This window comes from Gorilla gorilla, chromosome 10, assembly GCF_029281585.2.
Source record: "Gorilla gorilla gorilla isolate KB3781 chromosome 10, NHGRI_mGorGor1-v2.1_pri, whole genome shotgun sequence".
Lineage (NCBI taxonomy): Eukaryota > Metazoa > Chordata > Mammalia > Primates > Hominidae > Gorilla > Gorilla gorilla.
The window spans coordinates 118,572,710-118,596,361 of record NC_073234.2 but is presented as its reverse complement, the minus strand read 5'-3'; the positions used below and the strand labels follow the sequence as shown (position 1 = coordinate 118,596,361).

Below are 23,652 nucleotides of genomic sequence, written 5' to 3'. Positions count from 1 at the left end.
TATTAGTCAATAGAGGCAGTGTTGTTTCAAGAAATGAGCAGCGATCTGTAAGTCTAGAGAGATAGCCTCTAATTTGGATTCATAATCTCTTTTATGTGGGGCAAGCTGATCCAACACCTTGTCTTCTATGTTTAGGAATGCAGATAGGATGTCCTGTATTTGAATCCATCGTCACTTCCCAAATCTGTGAATACCTAGAGTGAGAGCAATATGAGTAAATAGAGGGTATGCTTGAGTTCCTGCAGTGAATGAATCTGGTAGAACAAGATGAGAGAGAAGTGAGTGGGAGACAAAAGTGGAGAAGAAACCACACGATTAATCAGGAGAAGAAGAAGTGAGGATCAAGCACAATCCACCAAAGGAAAGAATCACAGGGAGAGGACTTTTAAGAGGGACGGGTGCATTTGTTTAATGGAAGGCATTAATATAAGAAGAAGGAGTGGAGGTCTAATGAAAGTTACAAAGGGCCTTTGGTGATTTCTCCATAAAGGTCTAGGATACAATGAAAGACAAAAGTTGTCTTGTTACAGTATAAGGCACTCAGACCTGCATGAAAAACTTGGTAAGATCTCAGAAAGTCTGCAGGCAGGGGCTTTTAGATTCATCAGATAACACCAGAGTTCATGATTTAGGAAGTCTAGAGTGGGAAGGAGATTTTCTTTAAGACATGAAAGTGTCCATCAATCTCTATTTTGAGAAGCACTGTCCCATGTGAAATCTCCAAATAGGGAATGGGGTGTTCAGCTTTTTTGCTGCTTTCCCATGTGAACTCAGAAGTATCACTTAGACTCTCTGAGCCTCTGTTTCTTCATTTATACAATAAAAAACATTAAACTGGATATTTTCTGATCAATTTTACTTCATGTTTTATATACAGGCTATATAGATGCCAGCAAAAATAAATAACATGGATTTAGTAAAATGCACGAACAACTCTGGACCCCTAAACAAATCACTAAACTCTTTGGTACCTGAGATTTGGTCTCTAATTAAGGAGCCTGGACTGACTTATCTCTAACAGCCACTGTGGTGCTAATGTTCCCCCTAAAAACATTTATTTCCTGGAGAGAAGTGGACACACACTTCAAAACCTTGTTTGGGAGAAGCTTTGTCATTGGAGGTAAATTATTGGGCAATATAAACTAACAAAACAAACAAATCTCTGGAGGTTATGTGGTGGAAACTTTAATTATTGACTCCTAGGGTACGAGTTCAAGAGATATATTTGACGAAATTTAGATTCTAGGCACAAAGGAGGCTTATGTTAGCTTTAGTATTGTGTTATTATACTATGTTCTTCTTTTGGATAAAATTCCAGGAAAAACATCTGAAACTGTTGGAAATATTTTGTAGCAATATCCTTGAAATAGGCCAATAAAATCTGGGTATGATTTATTAGGAAATACAGTGATGTCAGCAGAGGACTTTGTGGGGTTGCCACATGACACTGCAGTGAAATAGCTCACCTCCGACTTAGAGTTTGTCTAGGGAGAGTGACACTTTAGGCAAGTCTTTTGCTTCTCTGAGCCCCTGTTTCCTCATCCATAAATAGTGGGGGAATATTATATACTCCACATAGCATTGTGAGGAATGAGATATATCAGCAAGGGGAAAAGGTGGGCAGACCAAAGGAAACTGATAGCTCTATAAAAATATTATAATTGCTAGTATCATCATAATTGTCCTACAACTGTGGGCTGCTCATCTCTGGCTCATTCCATCGACTTCCTGACACCATCTTGTCACTTAGTTACTTCACCACGTACTCATGAGCTAGACTTCCTTAGAGCTATTTCTTCTACCCACTCAACTCCCCACCTTTCCTGCTTTGCTTCATGCATATTACCCTATTCTGTTTTTCCTGCTATCACAGATTGGGAAATTTATGAAAGCAGGAGACCTGTCTTATTCATGAATTTAGGCAGGAGGATCCTCCCTCCTGCCTAAAATTTGAGAAATGAATGAAGGAATAAATGAATGATGCCCATTCTTAGAAACAGACTGGACTTGGCCTTTGCCGCTGGACTCACCATTCTGCCCTATCTTGTGCCCTACCTAATTCATTCTGGTTCTCCAAACAAGCCATTTTCTTATTGTAAGTTCCTACAGAGCTCAACATAGGGACACTGGCCTTTTACATTTTCTCCCTGTGTTATCCCCACCACTTTAGTCTTTCTGTGCCATTGACACTGGGTTCCCTTTGTCATCCCTGGCCCACTAATTAACTCACCTTCAGTCTGGTACATTTCTTCAGTCCTATAATACCAATATAGAGAAGAGGGAGAAGACTTGTCTCTTCTTCCCCAAACCTAGGCGTAGGTGGGCCCCAAGGCTTAATCTTTGACCTTCGTTGTTCTCCTGTTTCGTTCCCCTAGTCTGAAATCTTATGGAGTCCCATACTTCAATACCACTGTCTCTCTAATGCCTTTAATTTCCTTCTCTAACACTTACTTATATTTTCCAACTCTTCAATTTATTAAAAATACTATTCTTCCAGCTCCTGCGACTCAATATCTTGGTGTACTCTTTAACTCTACCTTCCCCATTGATTTCTCAGATCCAATCAATTGTGAGAGTTACAAAATACTCCTTCTTAACAGTTCTTCCTTCTATTTCATCCTTTACTTATACTTTTAAGAGTTACTTCTCATGCCTGTCCATTTGTTTATTCACTCACTCATCCAGTCTTTTATTCAACAAATATTTATTGAGGGCCTCTTAGTGAACAAGGCAGACAATGCCTCTGCCCTCATAGAAGTTACTCTCTAGGAAGGGAAGATAGACAATAAACAACTAATAAGTATATACTGAGGTGTTTATATAATCTCAGTTATTGATAAGTGATATAATGAAAGATTGTGCAGGGTCAGTGGATAGATGGTATTGGAATGGCTGCTATTTTAGTGGTCCTTTTGAGTTAGTGATACTTTAGCAGAAATCTCAATAAATAAAGGTGACAATCTTGGATGAGTGTTATCTAGAAAAGCTAAGAAGCTCCAGGAAAGAAGGGACTTGATATATCCTAGAAACAGTACAGAAATCTATGTGGCAGGAGCATATAATATAAAAAGCAAGTATAACATAATGGGATGAGTATAGGGTAAAAAGATAAATGATATAACTTCTTGTCCTGATGTGCAACCTCAAAAACATCACTTCTTTTCTCCAGACTGAAAGAGTTGCACTAGATGATCTTTAAAATATCACGAGGCTCTAAAATATCTTATCAACTCAACTACATTGTCAGTTATTTTAAGACAAGAAGCCAATTTGTATTTACTAATATATTCTTCACAATTCACAAAGCAGTAGCATACACTGAATTGAATTGAACTGAGTGCGTTGGGTGTAAATGGAGTCATGAAAAGGGGTTGGAGAAGAGAGGGAGATGGCAGGACACAGCTCATGCAGAAACTTGTTGAGGATCACAATAAATCTTGGATTGTACTGGGTTAGATAATCAATGGAAAATGGCAGGATTTGGCTTTTTTTTTTTTTAAAGGATCATACTACTATATAGAAGACAGAGTATGTCTATGAGGAGAGGAGAAATGGACAAGTAAGTGAGAAAAGTGGAAGGCTGATGGAAGCTTGCACTAGGGTATTGGGGAAGTATAAAGTGGTCAAAACTTGAAAATAGATGTAATTTGCTGACAAGCATTGTGTAAGGAAGAGTCAAGACTGACCTTGAGCCACTGAATGAAGAGAGGAGGAGAAAGTTCCAGAGGAATACTAAAATGTCAGGTTTTTATCTGACTACATGTAATGCTAGACATCCAAATGAAAATATTAAGCATGCAATTAAGAATTATTAGCATATGCAGGCTATTTAATGTCATGGCATAAGGGTATAATTGTACATAGAGAAGAAAAGAGATTTGACAATGGAAATCTGGGACACTCCAAAATTTAAGGGCCAAGAAGATGAAAAGTACCCAGCAAAGGAGACTCAAAGGCATAGCCAGTAGGTCGGGAAAAAATTAGTGGAGTGTTCACCACTCAAGCCTGGAGTACTACACTGGTGTCTTGCCTTTTAGCTTCTCGACTTTCCAATTTTTTGATGTGTTGCTTTTGGTTCCTTCCATATACAAAATTAAACATACTTTATTCAATGTCAATTCTCAGTTGAAAAAAGCTCAGTGGGAGCTCCTTAGTCCAGTACCAGAGCTTATTTATATTTTCCTTCTGAACCTCCTATTCCTCTCAGCATGAACCATTGCTCTAACCTTGATCTGTTCACTAATCTAGGTCTTGCACATTCACCTTTACTCATATCTATTCATGCTCTATCTTTTTTATTTTTATTTTATCCTTTTTATTTTATTTTTAGCATATCAAATTTTTATATGTATATCTTTTTAATGATATATCCTATCTCATCCAAAACACCTTCTTTAATCAATTAACAATGTAATTATTTTGCCCACTATAACACTGTAGTAGCATTTATTTTCTGAGTAATCTACAGGTTTTGAAAAAGTAATGCATTGTGTTTAAGAGCACTGACACTGGAGGTGGATTTTCTAGACTTAAAACTCATTTCTTATACATACTAACCATATGATCTTGGATAAGTTACTTGTCTTCTCTGTACCTCATTTACTAATTTGTAAAAAGCATGTTATAGTAATGTCTACCTCATAGAGATGTTCTGATTTTTTTTTTGAGTTTAAGAATGGAAGTTTAATAGGCAAAAGAGAAAAGCTCCCTTGTGCAGAGGGAAGAGGTTCAGAATGGGTCTCCCGGTTCCCAGTGAGATGTGGTTGGTTTTATAGATGAGCTTGAGGAGGCAGTGTCTGATTTACATAGGGCACAGAGGATTGGTTGGACCAGGTATTCCATTTACATAGTGCACGAAGAAGCTGGCTGCTCCACTCTAATCTTTATTTTATTTATTTATTTATTTATTTATTTATTTATTTATTTATTTATATTATACTTTAAGTTCTGGAATACCTGTGCAGAACATGCAGATTCGTTACATAGGTATACACATGCCATGGTGGTTTGCTGCACCCATCAACCTGTCATCTACATTAGTTATTTCTCCTAATGCTATCCCTCTCCTTGTCTCCCATCCCCCAACAGGCCCCAGTGTGTGATGTTCCCCTCCCTGTGCCCATATGTTCTCATTGTTCAACTCCCACTTATGAGTGAGAACATGTGGCATTTGGTTTTCTGTTCCTGTGTTAGTTTGCTGAGAATGATGGTTTCCACCTTCATCCATGTCCCTACAAAGGACATGAATTCATTCTTTTTTATGGCTGCATAGTATTCCATGGTATATATGTGCCACATTTTCTTTATACAGTCTAATATTGAAGAGCATTTGGGTTGATTCCATGTCTTTGCTATTGTGAATAGTGCTGCAATAAACATACATGTGCATGTGTCTTTATAGTAGAATGATTTATAATCCTTTGGGTATATACCCAGTTCTGATTTTTAAACGGGTTAAGAAATAAACTTAGAATGGTGTCTGATACCTAGTAAGCACTCAATGAATGAAAACTAATGTTGGTTTTATAATATTTTAGCTCTCATCCTATACTGCCTTGCCATGTTGAATTTTTCATGTAAGTGTAAGCTCACTATGTAAAGCAAGTATAACATAGTGAGAATAATGTATTTAGGTAATAAGATAGGGATGTGACTCCTTATCCTGATGTGCAACCTCAGGAAAGTTACTTTATCTCTCTTGATTGAAAGAGTTGAACTAGATAATATCTAAGATATCATCAGGCTCTTAAATATGTTATCTGCTCAAGTAGCATGTCAGTTATTTGAGGGGAAAAACTGAGTCATATTTATATTTCCCATAGTTCACAAAGCAATATTATACACTGAATAAATTGAGTATATCGAATATAAATTCATGTATGGTTGGATGGATTGGTGTAAGCAGAAGAAAAGTGGGAGGAATCTTCTTTAGATGATATGCCCTGGGTCTTGCCTCTTAATGTACATCAACTTTATGTTTAAAGACTTCCATTGTGGTGAATAAAAGTATCCACAATAATGTAATCATTTCTTTTTTCTCCCATTCTCCCTCACCAATAAAGAGATGCATATACATATTAACATAGACACAATTAAAAACATGGAAATTATTCAGAATTCAGTTGTTAGAGACTGCTCTTTCTAATCATTTGCAGTATACACACACACACAGACACACACACACACACACACACACACGCCCACCCCTCAGAGATAGTATGTTACATATTTCTTTCTGTTTCTAGCTTACTTTTTACCTCCATTTAAAGCGCATTTTTTTTTCATTTACTGTTGGTTTGTCTCATAACTCTAAAATTTTCTCAAGAATAAGTCTAATTTATTTTTTTGTGCTGTTAAGTGCTTAAGCTAAGAGATACATCATACTAAATGCTTATTGAAATGAAATGCTAAAATCCCTTTCAGTGGATGGAAGAAATGCAAGAGGAGATTTTGGCCAATAGTGAATGAGGAGCAACATATTTTTTCCTGGAAAAAAATCCACTGGGTTGAAACAGTAACCCAGTCACTGGCTGGGGCTCCAGGTTGAGGGAGCTGTTAAGAGATAGGAATTCACTGGGGCTTCAATGAGTTCAATAAAAGACTCAGCTTAGAGAAATGACTAGTATTCAATTCAAGGACTAGAGATTTGTAGCCTAAGCCAGGTAGAGGGGATGAGTGGGAGAAGCCTCAATTTGGGGGGACACAAAATTGTCCAGTGAATCTCCAGGAATCCTATAGTTCAGGCTTAGGAAAGTAAGCCAAATATCTGCATGAGTTTCTGGAGGAGATGCAGCTCCTAATCTCCTGCCAGACTTGGTTCTCTTTGGAACAGGACCTTGGTGATACTGACTTGGGTTTGAAGGTCTGTAGTACCTGGGGCTGGGCCAAGTCGGAGCAGGCCAGAACATACACCTGGGAGGATCTAGATGTGAAGAACATGATTGCGCAACCACTAAGACTATCAGGGTCAGAGAAACCTGTCCAATCTGAGATGTAATGTGACACACAGGCCATACACACTAGTGAGAAGAGCAATTTATTTCAAAAGCGTGAACATTTGGATAACAGCAAGGAGAAATTTAATTTAGGACTAGAAATATCAAAATGTTGTCAGGTAGATGTTTTAAAAGAGTAGATAAAGATAAAGACTAATAACACTTAAAATAAAAGCTAATTTTCTGAGCCATTACTAAGTGCCAAGCTCTATTTTGAGCTATTTGTATTGCAGAACAACATAAGGAAAAAAAAAATGATGGATGAAATTTTGCCTTAAGAAGTTAATTTGCAGGTTGAGAAGAAAATATTTACCCATCTCATCATAACACTAAATCAAATGGGTATGAAAAGAAAGAGTAAAGACAGCACAAGAAGAAAGAAAAGGATAAATATGAATTGAAGTATCTCATTTCAGGCAAGAATTTTAAAAATGAAGAGAAGGGTTTATTGCCTTTGAATTCAATAATTTATTAAATCAGGATTGACTAGCTGAAGGAGTATGACTTTTGGGAAGAAATAGACCTGGATTCAAATTCTGACTCCATTTATTATGTGACCATAATTATGTTATTTAAAAATCTTTGTATTCTTGCCCATAAAATAAGAATAATAATACCTACATCATTAAGTTGTTTTGAAAATCAAGTGGAATAAAATAAAATACACAAACTATTTATTAGAGTGTCTCATTCTTGAGAATAAGAATATCACCTTTCTTTAATAACAATAATAGCTAACTTTTTTAAAGCATTTATCATTTAATAGGAGCTCCACTAAATTCTTCCTCTATTATCTCATTAAATATTCAGAACAACCACCCTATAAACCTAATCCTATTTTCTTCACTGTATAACGGGAGAAAATGAGCCACAGAGACATTCATATTACTTGCACAAGGTCTCAGAGTCCTTGCTGGGAGCTAGGATTCAAACCTAGAGAGGCTGACTTCAGGGCCTGTGTTTCTACTCACACTTCTTGTGGTTTCTTCCTTCCTTCCTTCTCTCTCTCTCTCTTTCTTTTTTTTTTTTTTTTTTTTTTTTGAGACGGAGTCTCGCTCTGTCTCCCAGGCTGGAGTGCAGTGGCGCGATCTCGGCTCACTCCAACCTCCCCCTCCCGGGTTCACGCCGTTCTCCTGTCTCAGCCTCCCGAGTAGCTGGGACTACAGGCACCCGCCACCACGCCCGGCTAATTTTTGTATTTTTAGTAGAGACGGGGTTTCACCATGTTGGCCAGGCTGGTCTAGAACTCCTGCCCTTAGGTGATCTACCCGCCTCGGCCTCCCAAAGTGATAGGATTACAGGCGTGAGCCACCGCGCCCGGCCTGGTTTCATTCTTTATGCGCACTGTGATGTCTTCAGATTATAAGCTTCTTAAGGGCAGTGATTTTGCCTGGCTTTGTGACTGCTATTTCCACAACTCTTGATACAGCACCAGGCACATGATTGGTTAAAAGCCTAACCTGTGTGATTTTTTTAATTGCATTTGTTAAAGAAAAACAGGAAGGAGATAGACCATTAGTTGGCTAAGTTATGTGAATTTGAGTCTCTACCTGCCACTGTTTCTATATGCCACCTTCAGACCTATTGTTATCTTTGGCATATATTTGCAATCCTCTCCCTCACTTCACAGGTGAATTTCGTCATAAAGAAAGTTGAACCAGAATCCACTGAAAATAATTTTCTTTTGAAAAGGGGAAAGAGACTTTATTACAGCTAACAGTTTGCAAACCTGGGAGATGCAGCCATGTTTCAAGAGAACAAAGAGAGGGCCTGTCTTTTATAGGGAAAGTGCCTGCCCGGTTTCCCACTTTGGTTTGCTTATGCGGATAAAGAATGCAAACTTGCTTAGTTCTAATTGGTTGATGCTTCTTGAGTTCTGATTGGCCAATGCAGGTCATTGTCCATTGGTTGATTCAGGTGGCATAAATAGGAACAGACAGCTATACAAATCCCAAAGTTAAGTGAGCATGGGGGTTCTCCAGGAACACAGACTATGTGTGTGACCTCTAGTCAGCAAACGGTCATTTCACTCTATTTTGAATTTAGGCCCAGTTAGCCACTCAGGATCCAACTTTACAGACTGGCTCTTTCAGGCTTCACATATGTGATAGTAAACCTTAATTTCTTTGTCTGAAGACATTTGTCCTACCTAAGTATCATGGGTTTCATTAAATTCTCTCAACTCTGAGCATATTTTATCCTAATATCCTAATACTCCACATTTGTGAGTATACTGATACACATGGGTTGCCTGCCAATTTATCTTGTCTCTCCTACTGAACCGGTAATTGAATTCAATATGACAAAATCAAAGCCTACTCTTGTCTGGAGTGTTACATGGAATAAATAAAGGCGTATTCATCATGGTTTCCACTCTCCAAGAGCTTTGAGTCTGGATGAAAACAAAAGGTTTACAAAAGTAACACAAACAACAATGCAAACTTAAAAATATTAGTATAAGTATATGGAAAATATTGATATACTATATAAATTTCTTCAGGACAATGTCTTTTGTACTGGCACCCACCCCCTGTGCCTTAGACAGAAGTTATGCAAGCAATGCCCAATTCTTTCCTGGCAAATAAAGAAATGTACTCACTTATTCAGTAATTCATTCGTCCAGCATCTATTTGCTCAGAACTTACCATGAAAATATTAGGCAATATTTGCATTCAAGGAGCTGCTGCCAAGAAGAAGAAAGAGTCATATATAAATGTATAATTTCTATGAAAGGGGATAGGAGAGTCTGTAAGTATACAAACAGCTGTGATGTTAGAGAACAAGAAGTGACTACTGAAAGTTTCCTAAGATTCAAGCCTGGTAGCATAGGATATATGGAGATACGAATAGGGTTGTTGTTGTCTGAAGTGACACAGAGCATCTTTTGGAGACTCTTATTCCACTTATGGTCAGCACCATACATTAGTGTTCATTGTCTAGGTTGCTTTTGAGAAGAGAAATGATACATTGGGTTTCCTTTGCATTTCCATTTTACAGATCTTAGCACAGAGCATACAACACTGGGCTTATAATAATTGCTTCTGATCATTGCAACATGACCTGGTGGAAGGTGCATGGGCTTTGGTGTACAGTAAATCTAGTTTGGACCCCCCAACTCTGTGACTTATTAGTAAGGACTGGGATAAATTGACCTCTCTGAGCCTTTTTCCCCAGATGAGAATAAGAAGCACTGTAACAAGTGCTTGTTAAATAATTATCACATTTAATCCTCTCCATGACCCTATGAAGTAGGCACTTTCACTATCCCAATTTTACAGATGAGAAAACTGAGGCTCAGAGCGCTAAACTGACTCACCCCATATCACACAGCTAATCACTGGGGGCTGGGATGAACATCCAGGCAAACCTACTCAGTTATACTTTATAACTGACTTTCCAGGCCTGTAGTATTAAAAATAATTTTGTAAAAGATCTAGTTCAATGCCAGAAACATAGAAGGTCCTCTCTGCTTTTGTTTTTTAATTAATTGGTGATGGAGGGTCAAATACAGACTGGTCAAGCTGTGGGTAGAACAAAAGACACAATGTCTAGATTAGATTTCTCTAGTTCTCTCTTTCTGAGCTCACTGCCATCCAGCCCTCAGCTCAAACACAAGGGCAGTCCTGGAGCACACAATTCAAGGGCACTGGTGTTTAAGGGGTAATAAAACCAACATGAAATGGAGGCATTTTTACTCCTTAAAGCCAGACTTCTACCCTAGAAATAGTTGGCTGCCTGATTCCTTCCCCTCATTTCACATCACACCTCAATCTGCCATTGATTGGATCTAGATGAAGTACCCTTTCTATGAAGCAGGATCAATTTAGCCAATTTGTCCAATTTAGATGCTGCTGAGATCAGTTCCTTGAAGCCCAGGATTGGCAAAGAGCAAACTTCTTTATGTGATTTTGTATTTAATTCAACTGCTCCTTGTTCAACTAGTAAAATTCTTCCCCTAGTTGCCAGACACTGATGTGAGTAAAAAGTGAACTCTGAAGTTGGGCAATTGATGTTAATTTGTGCTACCAGGCAAAAAGACGAGCTCCTGGGAAAAAGAAGGATTTTTCCTCCTTCAATAGAAATGGATTTCAAATGTAATTTACTGTTTCTACCTGGTGAAAGGGCATCTCACCTCATGAATCCATGGGATGCTGAGAGAAGCGCCATTTCTTTCCAGAAGGCTGTGTTTCCAAATTAACTTGTTCAGATGCTAAGCAGAAAAGCAGCCGTGCTGCTAGGATGAACAATTACTTTCTCTGGGTTGCCTGCAGGCTGATTCATTCAGCTCACTTTATGTTCCAAACCTTGGCTGGGTCTGGAATGGTGGTTCAATATTGTGGGGGCTTTGAGTTTTTATTTCAGCCAAACTAGTGACACAAAAAAATGAGAGCCTGATGAGAATCTTGTAAGATGCCAGGTTTGTGCAACCTGCCTTTGGAGTCATGCAGGTTGACTTCCAAGAGAAGAGCTAAGAAATACAGAGTAGTTATTTTGATTGGCTTCCCTCTTCTTAGGTGTACAGATGTGTGGTTACACATGCTCCTGCACACACACACACACACACACACACCAGCTTGTTGGCTTGACATCTATGTACCCTCACAGTTGTAACTGAAGGTGCTTTTAAATAAGGGGCCATTTCACTATGGCTACAGCTTCCCCCAGCCAACCTTGCAAAGTGGGCCCTGCAGGGGATTTGGACCTGAGCACTCTTTCCATGATATTGTCTGGTGAGGCAGCAGTCTGCCCCAGTGGGTACTGAGCTCAAGGTAGAGACTGACAGGAGTGGGGGTGGTGGAGAGGCCCCCGCAGGCTTGCTCCATACTGTCACTGTCACTCCTGATGTACCAAAAAGTGCTGCCTCTTTACCGAGTGCTGCTTATGCCAATTCACTCTCAGGGGACATAGGACAAAGGCGCATGCTGGATCTTCACATTTTAGAATGAGGATCATCAATCTTACTCCATGTATAGAAAGGAGCCAATGTTGGGGAAGAGCAATAAACCCTACCAGCTGCTCTGGGGCATTAGGAGGGAAAAGGGAAGGGGGGCTGGGGGATTGTAGGCTTCTTTTATATTCCCCAAACCTGTGGGAACAGATTCTATAGTAGAGTACTACACAAAGAGAGTGCAAGAGGGGAAAACAAACTGGTGTGGAATGGAGTTCGATGATCAGTTTTCTAAGAAACAATTTCTTCTGAAAAATCAAAATCAAACTCAAGCTATTTGTGCTTAATAAGTACGTAAAATTCTTCACAAACAAATAGGTCATTTTTGTGTACATGACCCCTGTAACCACGCCAGTGTGAGCAAGACCTCAGGTATTCAGGCCCAGGTAAGATCATTTTGTGAAAGGAGAACTTAATTGTGCCCAGTACTAACTACTGTGCAATTTTTAAGATTCTATTTTTATTTTTTTAGAATTTGGCAAAATGGAATGCTAGGTGTTTCCAGTACCATCATTTATTATTGTCCTTGACAGTCTCCCCCATTTCCAATGTGTTTTTCTAAAAACAAGAGTTCCAAGATATTAACAAAGTATCTGTGGTGAAATAAGTGGCAGAAATACTATGTGAGATGAAGCTGAACAGGTTTTTTTCTGCATGATCTTTTCATACCTTTAATATGTTGAGGTATATAAAAATCTACAAGAGAGGGAGATGGTAGGTGTAATTTTTTAAAATGTATTTTATCATGGGGTTTTTTTTTAGCATTTTGCAGAACTAGTGCTAGGCACTAGTCACTTTGGGACATGCTAGTGAGAAGGCTGATGCCCTCAAATTACTTTAAAGGGACACTTTTTCAATCCCACCTTTCAATGCTTAACTATTTGGAAGTTATAAATTCCCTCTTCTAGTCTTGGATTCAGGATTAAGCAGTGAAGATTTTCCTCAAGACTTGGGTATCTCCAAGAAAAACTCTAACATTTAGAATTTATGCAATCACAAGAGTGGAAAGCCTGCCCCACTTTGGAAAGTTACGGTATCCATTACACGTTTTGCGTCTGAGATCCAGTGGAGTGGGACAAATAATAATTTACTGAGCACTCAAGCATGCCAGACGTTATGCTCAACGTTTCACACAGGTTGTCTAAATCAGTCTTCAAAATAGCTCAATAAGGGTTATTTCTACCTTTCCACAGCTGAGGAAACTGAAATTAAGCAAATTACTCCACAGGGTGACTGTATAGTGAGTGGTAAAGCTGGCACTCAAACAAATCCAGTAAGTCCAGAACAAAATGAGGCAATCTGACTTTTAGCCACTACACTATGTTGGCATGTCTAGATAGCCTGCCTCATCCAGGGTCACAGTTTAGTTGTGTTCCAGAACTGTATTTTCCCAAAAGCATGGAAATCATCTGTGAAGTCTAGCTTAGAAGGAGTCTAACTGCCTTAGGAAGTATGGGCTGGGATTCAATAAGGGATTGGGGTGTTGCACTGTTCAGTGGCTACTCAGCAAGGGGTTTTGTTAGCAAATATAGACCGCCTGCATTTGCTGTAGTCTTGAGGGATCTTCTTTGAGGAATCCATCCCATACCTTGTAAATGGTGATTTCAAGTCCCACTCCTGCTTATCCTTTGCTTTACTTGGGGGAAAAATTTACTTGGGGGAAAATTTTATTAGAGAACAATGTTCAGGGTATTAGATTTAAAGACATAAAGTCATTCTAAAATGTGAATACAGGGTATTAGAGAACAGGGTAATTCCTATAAACGTTTCACATTGACTTCTGGAATAACTGGACACCTTTCTAGGAAAGGAGGAGTGGGAATGGAATAGCACTTGGTAGTTTTGCTCATAAGAATTTTATTTAAATCTATGCAACTCCCTGTGGTTCTAGGAATTATTCCACTCTACTTTGTTGTAGAACCTCTGGAATTTTTGATGTTAGGACAGATTCTGGGAAGGATCAATGATGGAATTTTCCTTTAATTCTATCTGACTTTTTTTTCTCACAGAATTAGGTTTAGCAAGGAAAGCACAATGCTCATTATCAGTTACTTTTGACAAACTCTTGGCCTGTGATTATACGTCAAACACAATGAGCTAAATACCCCCATTGAATAGTGTGCCCTGTTGTTCCACCTCAGCTGGCCTCATCCCAAAGAAACACTTCTGGATTAGCCAATCTGTTTTGAAATATGGAATAGGTAGTCTCAGAGTCATCTATTGAATAGTCAGTTGACCAACAATATTTCCTAAGCTAAATTGACTATGCAAACCAACTCTGAACAAGGCATTCTAAGCATGCACTAACTAAGAGTCAGGGGTCCCTGTCTTTAAAGAGTTGGAGAGATGATGCATGTGCACACGCGTGTTCCTAGGATACAACTGGAGGGGACCATGAACATAGGGACAAATGGGACAATGCAAAGGAGAGTGTGAACCTGAGTATTGAAGGGGAAATTAAATGGATGGCAAATGGTGTTTGCTGCAGAAAACAGTTGACTTGTTAAATAAAAGTGCAGGGAGGGTGGAGGTTGGGGGGCTGTTGAGACAGATACCTTCTCAGATGGCTTGATTCAAGTAAAACCAGTGATTCTGCAAGTAGTCTGTGGATTCAGGCAGCTCTGAGGTGATTTTAAGGGTACTGGGCCCCAAATCCATTAGTGACAAGACTGGAAGCTTTCTGAAGGCAGGAGAAATATCCAACTTACCATCGTAGCCTCGGCATCCAATACATAGAACGTCTAGTATATATGGCAGGCACTCAGTGAATTTTTTATTAAGAATTAAATTAATCTGTGTCATCACTGACATTAGCCCAGGAACTGCCTCTGTAGATATGCACCACTGGAGTGGAAGAAAAAGTCGTGTGACTGTGGGCAAGAGGTAAAGGGGAAAAAGAGATGCGGGGATAGAAGTTTGTCTATAATGCAATTCTATCAGTCTAATTGTAGCCTTTATGTATACTTTAAAAAAATCAATGTAAGAAGCTTTACTTCCCTATATTCTTGCAAGGAGACAAATAAATCCATTCTCTCCTTTCTCTACCAGGAGGGTTTAAAAGTTCTGTCGAGAGTTCCACATGATAGTCAAAGAAGATCTATGTTTTGTGATAGATTATTGATGAAAAATTTTTTTTTCTCTTAACAGATAAAACTGTACCTTCTACCACCTTTCACTCATGTCTCCTTATTTTATTTATTGTAATTGATGTAAAAAATCAGCTTTAGGATATCTAGACTATCAATCCTTTTTTTTTTTTTTTTTTTTTTGAGTCTCGCTCTTTTGCTCAGGCTGGAGTGCAGTGGCACGATCTCGGCTCACTGCAACCTCCGCCTCCCGGGTTTAAGTGATTCTCCTGCCTCAGCCTCCCAAGTAGCTGGGATTACAGGCGCCTGCCACCACGCCCGGCTAATTTTTTGTATTTTTAGTAGAGACGGGGTTTCACCATGTTGGCCGGGCTGGTCTCAAACTCCTGACCTCATGATCAGCCTACATCGGCCTCCCAAAGTGCTGGGATTTTGGGCATGAGCCACCACACCCAGCCATCAATCCATTTTTATATTTTTACAAAGCAGAAGATGAAATTGAATCTCCAATACATTTTCATGATGCTTCAAGCTCTATCTAAGTACTTAGGAGGGATATTAACTTAGGAAGATAAGGTTAAAAATAAAAACAAAAGCATCCACAGCCTAAGGGTTCCTTAGGAATCCTTAGAAATGGAAGCGAATGTGTTCCAAGTCTCTACAGTGCTGAGTGGTCAGCGCAGAAGCTATCTTCATGGTATATTTCAGTGAACTGGCATTGTTGTGAGAAACAGACCCATGGGCAATGTGATGTGGTGCCAAAAGAACAGGTTTGGGAATGAAACCTGACATAAATCTACGTGGACTTGGGAAAATTAAATAAAGTCTCTGAGCCCCAGTTATCCCATCTGCAAGAAAATAACAAAATTCATCTCATCAGACATTGGGAATATCAGAGATAATCCACGCAATGCTTGTGATGTATAATAAACATTCAAAAAATGGTAGTTGTTATTTTTATGATTGGCATTCTTACCACCAGAATGAAAATACTTTTTTATTGTTTCTTAATATCCTCTTTTGAAACATAATAGAGTGAAAATTTAAAAAATCATAAGAAAATATTTCTTTGTGACAGAGTAATGAATCAAGAAACTTTCAGAGTATAACAGAATTGTATGAAATTACTATTTCTGAATTTCCATACCATTTAACATATATGGTCATGTTTCTGCAAATCATTTATAGAAAAGGACTTGAACAAAATACTTCTAAATTTTTCACTTTTTTATTGGAGTGTAGTATTTCTCAGAGACCTCAGAAATAACACCACACACCTACAACCATCTGATCTTCTACAAACCTGCCAAAAACAAGCATTGGGGAAAGGATCTTCTATTCGGTAAATGGTGCTGGGAAAACTGGCTAGCCATATGCAGAAAACTAAAACTGGACCTGTTCCTTACATGTTATACAAAAATTAACTCAAGATGGATTAAAGACTTAAATGTAAAACCCAAAACCATAAAAACCCAATTAGAAAGCCTAGGCAATACCATTCAGGACATAGGCATGGGCAAAGACTTCATGACTAAAACACCAAAGGCAATTGCAACGAAAGCCAAAATGGACAAATGGGATCTAACGAAAGAGCTTCTGGACAGCAAAATAAACTATCATCAAAGTGAACAGGTAACCTACAGAATGGAAGAAAAATTTTGCAATCTACCCATCTGACAAAGGTCTAATATCCAGAATTTATAAGGAACTTGAACATATTTAAAAGAAAAAAACAAACAACTCCATCAAAAAGTGGACAAAGGATATGAACAGACACTTCTCAAATGAAGACATTTATGTGGCCAGCAAACATGAAAAAAAGCTCAACATTACTGATCATCAGAAAAATGCAAATCAAAACTGCAATGAGATACCATCTCATGCCAGTCAGAATGGTGATTATTAAAAATTCAGGAAATAATAGATGCGGGCGAGGCTGTGAAGAAATAAGAACGCTTTTACACTGTTGGTAGGAATGTAAATTAGCTCAACTATTGTGGAAGACAGTGTGGCGATTCCTCAAGGATCTAGAACCAGAAGTACCATTTGACCCAGTAATCCCATTACTGGATATATACCCAAAGGAATATAAATCATTCTACTATAAAGGCACATGCACATATATGTTTATTGCAGCATTATTTACAATAGCAAAGACATGGAACCAACCCAAATGCCCATCAATGATAGACTGGATAAAAAAATATGGTCTATATACACCATGGAATACTATGCAGCCATGAAAAGGAATGAAATCATGTCCTTTGCAGGGACATGGATGAAGCTGGAAGCCATCATCCTCAGCAAACTAACACAGAAACAGAGAACCAAATACTGCATATTCTCACTCATAAGTGGGAGTTGAACAATGAGAACACATGGACACAGAGAGAAACAACACGCACCAGGGCCTGTTGTGGGGTCGGGGATGAGGGGAAGGAACTTAGAGCACAGGTCAATAGGTGCAGCAAACCACCATGGCACACATTTTCCTATGTAACAAACCTGCATGTTCTACACATGTATCCCATTTTTTTTAGAAGAAAAAAATTCACTTTTTATTGGAGTGTAATATTTATTCACATAATTGCACATTAAAACACACAGCTTGGTGCATTTTTACAATCAGAACCTACTCATGCAATCTGCACCCACATTGAGAACGAAGTCCATTATAGCGCTCCTGAAGCCCTGCCCCCACCTTTATGCCCCTTTTCAGTCACTACCACCCCCAAACGCAACCACCATCTTGACTTATAACACCATAGATTAGCTTGGTCTGTTTTCGCCTTTAAATAAATAAGAATCATACATTAGGTATGCTTCTGTGGCTGGGTGGAACAACTTACATTTTTAAATGTCAAGAGAAACTGTGTGGCCTGGTCACTAGAACATTCAAACTGATTCAAAGAGGATAATCTTTCAGATGTGACCTGCCCAGAAGGCAGAAGGGACTAGTCTGTGAATAAATACAGAATATAAATTATAATTATAACCCTACTTAATAAAATTATTGCTATTGATAATTATTCATGATTAGTATAAATATTAACAAATGTTCATAATAAAATGTTCATAATTAGAAAATATTTTACACTAATACAAAATTAAATGTAAGATGTAGAAGAATACAAAGGCACAACTTGTTTCAAAGGAGGCATATATACACACATATATGTATATATGTATATATACACTCATATATGTATATATGTATATATACACACATATCTATATATACACATACTGGTATATGTATATGTACTATTTTGTACTATATGTATATATACACATACTTGTACACATTTACATATGCAATATGTATATATATACACTTGTATATGTATATATACAAGTATGTGTATATATACATATGTATGTATATATATGTATACAGACACACACATACATATAAAGTGGTAACCCACCAGCAAGTACTCTTAATAAATTCTTTAGAAATAACCTGAATTAGCCATGAGCATCCCAATGTGCTCTCTGGGAGAGAGAGAGGCTTCCAAACAGGGAGCAGCAGCTCCAATGTGTCCCCACCGTTATTTTGTTATAAAACTCATTATGTGCTCATAGAATCAGCTCACCATTGTTTTTTCTGCTTTCTTTGTTATTAGTTGCCTTATAGCTTATATAGAAGACACATTGGAGGGCCCAAACTGACAAATTTGTAAATATTTACCTTTCACCATTGAATAACCACAAAAATATGTCATTCCCAACAGCTTGAGGTCTCATGCCAATTGGAGGTGCATACCACCTACCACCAAACTCACCTGTTCAAATGTGGTTCCCCACTCAGAGCTGTGGTTTGGCCGTGGTGCTGGGGAAAAGATAAATTACTGGCAAGAAAATAATTTAGGAGGTAATTGTCCAAGCATTATCTTCAAGGGCCTAAACTAAGAAAGGGGCCATGAGTATAGAAAAGAAAGACTGGTATATTGAGGTACATTTCCAGCTAAATTTCTAGTTCCACACAAATTTCTGCAGTGGGCTTTATACTGATTTACCACTGTGAAAAGAGGAGTGGGGGAGGTTTCGCTTTGGGCACCAGTTCACTTATAATACACAGGACTAAGTATTTTTTTCAAGTAGTAATGGTATGAGGAGGGTGAGTTTTATCCCAGACACATGAAATGTAAAGTAGAGCCAAAGCCAGTAGACAGTTGCAAATGTATAATCCATAAATTCGACTCACTTTTTAAATAAAAAGTTATTTTTAGCCAGCAAAGATTACATCAAACATTATTTTTTCTCTTTGTTTTTTTCTGAGCATAATGTTTCTGTCTTACGGAAAAAAATGGAATTTCCTCCTTTTTTCCCCTCATAAAACTAATTTTTCCCTAGTATAGAAAATCGGCAAAATATAAATGAGTTGAAAGAGAAAGAATGAATCCACCTTTTTATATCCAAAACAGTTCCTATTATTATTTTGGTCTGTTTCCTTTCATTCAACATTCTATCATAAGTATTTTCCATGTTACTGATATTTCTTCCTTTGATTTGCATTTCTCAGAGTACAAGTTAGAAATGTTTTGCATTTCTGAAAAAAAAATTTTGATGGAATGTAAAACTAGGATAGAACCTCTTATCCAGTGTGGATGAGCTGCCTTCTTCTGTAAACCTCATGATGCTGATGGGTACCTGAACTGCTTCCAAGGTGTTGGGTTTTTTTGTTTGCTCGTTTTTAAGTTTTACTTTTTATTAAAGTATAATATTCCAACAAAAAGGCAGACATATCACAATTACATAGGTTGATGAATTTTCACAAACAAAACCCGGCTGAATAACCTCTTTTAAATTAAGAAAGAGAGCATTTACCAGCATACCAGAAACTCACTCTCCAACTCCATGCACCATCCAATCACCCGCCTTCTACAAGACTAGCCACCAGCTTGATATTTGTCAACAATAATTAGTTATGCTATTTTTTACTTTTTACGTAAATGGAACCATATAGTTTTAACTCATGGGTCTGGCTTCTTTCCTCCACATTCTTTTTTTTTTTTTTTTTTTTTTTTTTTGCTGAGATTTGTCCACACTCTTGTATGTCTGTGTAGATTGTTCCATCTTCCTACAGTCTAGTACTGCACTGTATGAAAATACCACAATTTACTTATTCATTCTGCTGTTGATGGAGATTTTGAAAGTTATAGTTTTGGACTACTGTGAATAGCGATGCTATGAAATATTCTGGTACTTGTTTTCTGGTGAGTATATGTATGAATTTCTGTTAGGCACACAGTTAGTAGAGAAACTGATGAGTGAGAGGATATGCAGATATTTAGATATTATAGATACTCCCAAACAGTTTGCGAGATGGTTGCACCAATTTACCATCCTGCCATTAGTGTATTAGAGTTTCAGTTGTTCCACATCCTTTTAGATACTGGTGTGTCTTTTTTATTTTGGTCATCCTAGTGGGTATATGCTAATTTTAACTTGGATATCCCTGATTATAAATGAATTTGAGCACCTTTTAATAAATTTGTTAGCCATGGAAGATCCTCTTTTATAAAGCATTTGTTCACATTTTCAGTTTCTTTTTCTACTGGGAATGCCTATTTTTAAAATTGATTTGTGGAAGTTCTTTATAAGTTTAGAATATGAGTTATTTGTTGAATATATTTATTAAAATATCTTCTCCCACTCTGTAGGTTGCCTTTTAACTGTTGTATTTATGTCTTTTGAAGAACACACCATTTTAATTACAATATAGTTTGATTTAACAATGTGTATCTTTTAGAGATGTGCCTTGTGTATCATGTCTTAAAAAATATTTGCTACTCCCAAGTGAGAAAGATGTTCTGCTGTATTTTTTCCTCCAAACGCTTTGTAGTTTTTTCCTTCATAATTAAATCTGCAGTATATCTGGAATTTAATTTGGTACACAATGTAAAGTAAGAGTTAGGACACATTTGTTTTTCTGTAATGCTATTTAATAGACACAGAACCATTTATTGAAAAGACCATTCTTTCCCTACCTAGCTGATGTGTGACAATACCTTTTTTTGCTCTTTTTGGAATTTTTGCATTCCCATATGAGTTTTAGAACTAGTTAATTTTATCAGAAAAAGTAAAAACTGCTGGAGTTTATATTGGGAAAGCATTAAGTACATAGGTTAGTTTGTGGGGGATTTGATGGATTTACAATATTGAGCCAATTCATGAACATGGTATGACTTTCTATTTGTTTAGATCCCCTTTAATTTATTTAAATATTTTATAGCTTTTAGTATAAAAGTCTTACACATTTTTCATACTTCTCACATGTGTCTGCTTTTTCATGCAAGCATAAATAATATTTTAAAATTTTATTTTCTACTTTGTGTTGCTTATTAGCCACAAAATATGATTACTATATTGCATTATAAGAAAAAAAATTATTGTCATATATTGACATTGGACTCAGCAACCTTGCTATATTTATTGTCAATTCTTAAAGTTTGTAGATTTTTTTTGGATAGTCTAGTATTCTAGGTACAGAATCATGTAGTCTGTAAACAATGACAGTTTTATTCATTTTTTCGTATATTTGTGATTTTTATTTATTTTTGTTTATTTGTTTTGTTGCATTTGCTAGGATGGCCAGTACCGTAATGAGTGGAAATAGTGAAAATGCATTCCTGATCTCAGGAAAGTCTGCAATATTTGCCATTGAGTATGATGTTCTCTATAGATTTTTAGGTACTTGTTTACCTTAGCTCTCTACTGCTGCATAACAAATTACCATAAATTCAGCAACTCAAAACAATACAAAGTCATTATCTCACTTTTCTGTGCCCTACATCTGGGCAGGGTTCAACTGGATACTCTGCTCAGGGTCTCACAAGGCTAAAATTAAGGTGTCAACCTGTGGCTAGGTACTTATCTGGAGCTCTTGATTCTCTTCCAAGGTCATTCATTAGCAGAATTCATTTCCTTTCAGTTGTACCATTGAGGTCTCTGTTGTTATTGTTTTCCTGGCTATTGGCTGGGGTTTTCTCTAAACTTTCAGCAGCCACTTTCAAATCCTAGCCATTTGGCTTCTTCCATTTTTGAAGCCAGCAAAGGGGAATCTCCCCTGCATCAAATTTCTTGGACTTCAGGGAGGTCCCATTCCCTTTAATGACTCATCTGGTTAAGTTAGGCCTACCTGGGTAATCTGCCTTTCAATTAAGACAACATCAAGTGATTAGTAACTTAATCCTGGGACTGAGTGTGAGCTTTTGCCCACACTCAACAAGAGAGAATTGTACAGAGCTTACATACAATTGTGTGGGAATCTTGGAGATCATAGAATTCTGCTTAACATAGTATTCTTTATTAACTAATATATCTATAACTATGTTACCCAAGAGTTGTTACCATGGTTGAGTGTTAAATCTGATCAGATATTTTTTCTGCATCTATCAAAATGTTCATCTATTTTTCTTTTTTTGTGTGATTTACATTGATTTTTTTCAAAGCTCATTAGGTTCTTAAAGATAACTAGATCCAGTTTGCTATGTTGATTTGAACCATGTGAGATTGCTGACATTTTACCATACTTGAACTATAAATGGCAGTTTATATATTTGAACTTAATTTTAAAATAATTTTATACCTATTTGTATAAAATATATTGATCTGTAATTTTTCTTTCTTGAAATGTTCTTGTTGAGTTTTATAATTGAAGGTATTTAGGCCTCCTAAGGTGCTGGAAAGTATTCTTTCTTTTTATATATATATATACTCTGAAAGAGTTTGCGCAGAATTGATATTATCTCATTCTTAAATGTGTGAATTAATTCATTGGTGAAGCCATCTGGGTGTCTTCCAGTGTTAATCACTTTGAAAGATACACTCCTGGTTGGGTGTGGTGGCTCACGCCTGTAATGCCAGCACTTTGGGAGGCCGAGGCAGGCAGATCATGAAGTCAGGAGTTCAAGACCAGCCTGGCCAACATGGTGAAACCCCCATCTCTACTAAAAATACAAAAATTAGTCAGTCGTGGTGGCGTGTGCCTCTAATCCCAGCTACTCTGTGTCACAGCCGTGGATTTCTATATAGAAAATGCTTCATTCACTGCAAAGGGCCAAACTTTAATTTGACATAATGCTAGTTCTTCATTTTACAAAGTACCTTTCTTCATTTTTGACCTGAAAATTCTTACTAGGCAACTGAATTAGAAAATAATTGCTTAGAAAAATGAAAACTAGAAGCCAAAATAAGGGGAAAAAACTAGGTTGTTTTCCTCCTTCGAGACTTAATTTTAACCACAGCACAGAAAAATATATTAGTGCTTTTTTCCTGCATTTTTATAGGCCTCCTTGTCTGTAAAAGCTACTATAAAGGCTTAATTTAAATAAAAAGTTTTACAATGTTAATCCTGAGCTTCTATAGGTGAATGTATCTTTTGTATACTTACAGGCCCTCTTAAGTATGCTCCATGAGCCTACATTGCCCTTATAGAAATGAGGGTCTGGACCATTTTTCTTGCTGCTTTATCTACTGAGTTCTTCCATGGGCCATGCCTCAATGGCCTTCAGGCTGAAGCATTCTTGGTACCTAAGTAGGCTTTCCGTTATTTTGTCAAAATGCAGGAGTTTTCTCATCTTCTTCCCATGGCCAAATGAAGCTCCCCATTTCCCAT

At 37.4% G+C, this 23,652-nt stretch overlaps 1 protein-coding gene and 1 long non-coding RNA gene across 4 annotated transcripts in view; one reads left to right on the top strand and one right to left on the bottom strand.

Moving 5' to 3' along the window:
• C10H12orf42 (chromosome 10 C12orf42 homolog) overlaps positions 1-23,652 on the top strand; it is a 416,673-nt gene that overhangs the window by 325,625 nt on the left and 67,396 nt on the right. The gene's annotated exons all lie outside the window — the stretch shown is intronic.
• On the bottom strand, positions 67-22,291 carry LOC109029093 (uncharacterized). Of its 3 annotated transcripts, XR_008670313.2 has the most exons (7): positions 22,174-22,291; positions 18,815-18,861; positions 17,879-17,988; positions 14,499-14,623; positions 11,128-11,362; positions 9,641-9,678; positions 67-194 (listed from the first exon to the last, which is right to left on the bottom strand). It is a non-coding gene; the product is annotated as an uncharacterized lncRNA (long non-coding RNA). The 3 variants fall into 3 exon arrangements; XR_008670312.1 differs by lacking the exon at positions 18,815-18,861 and having other exon boundaries at positions 22,174-22,268; XR_008670314.2 differs by lacking the exon at positions 9,641-9,678 and having other exon boundaries at positions 74-194.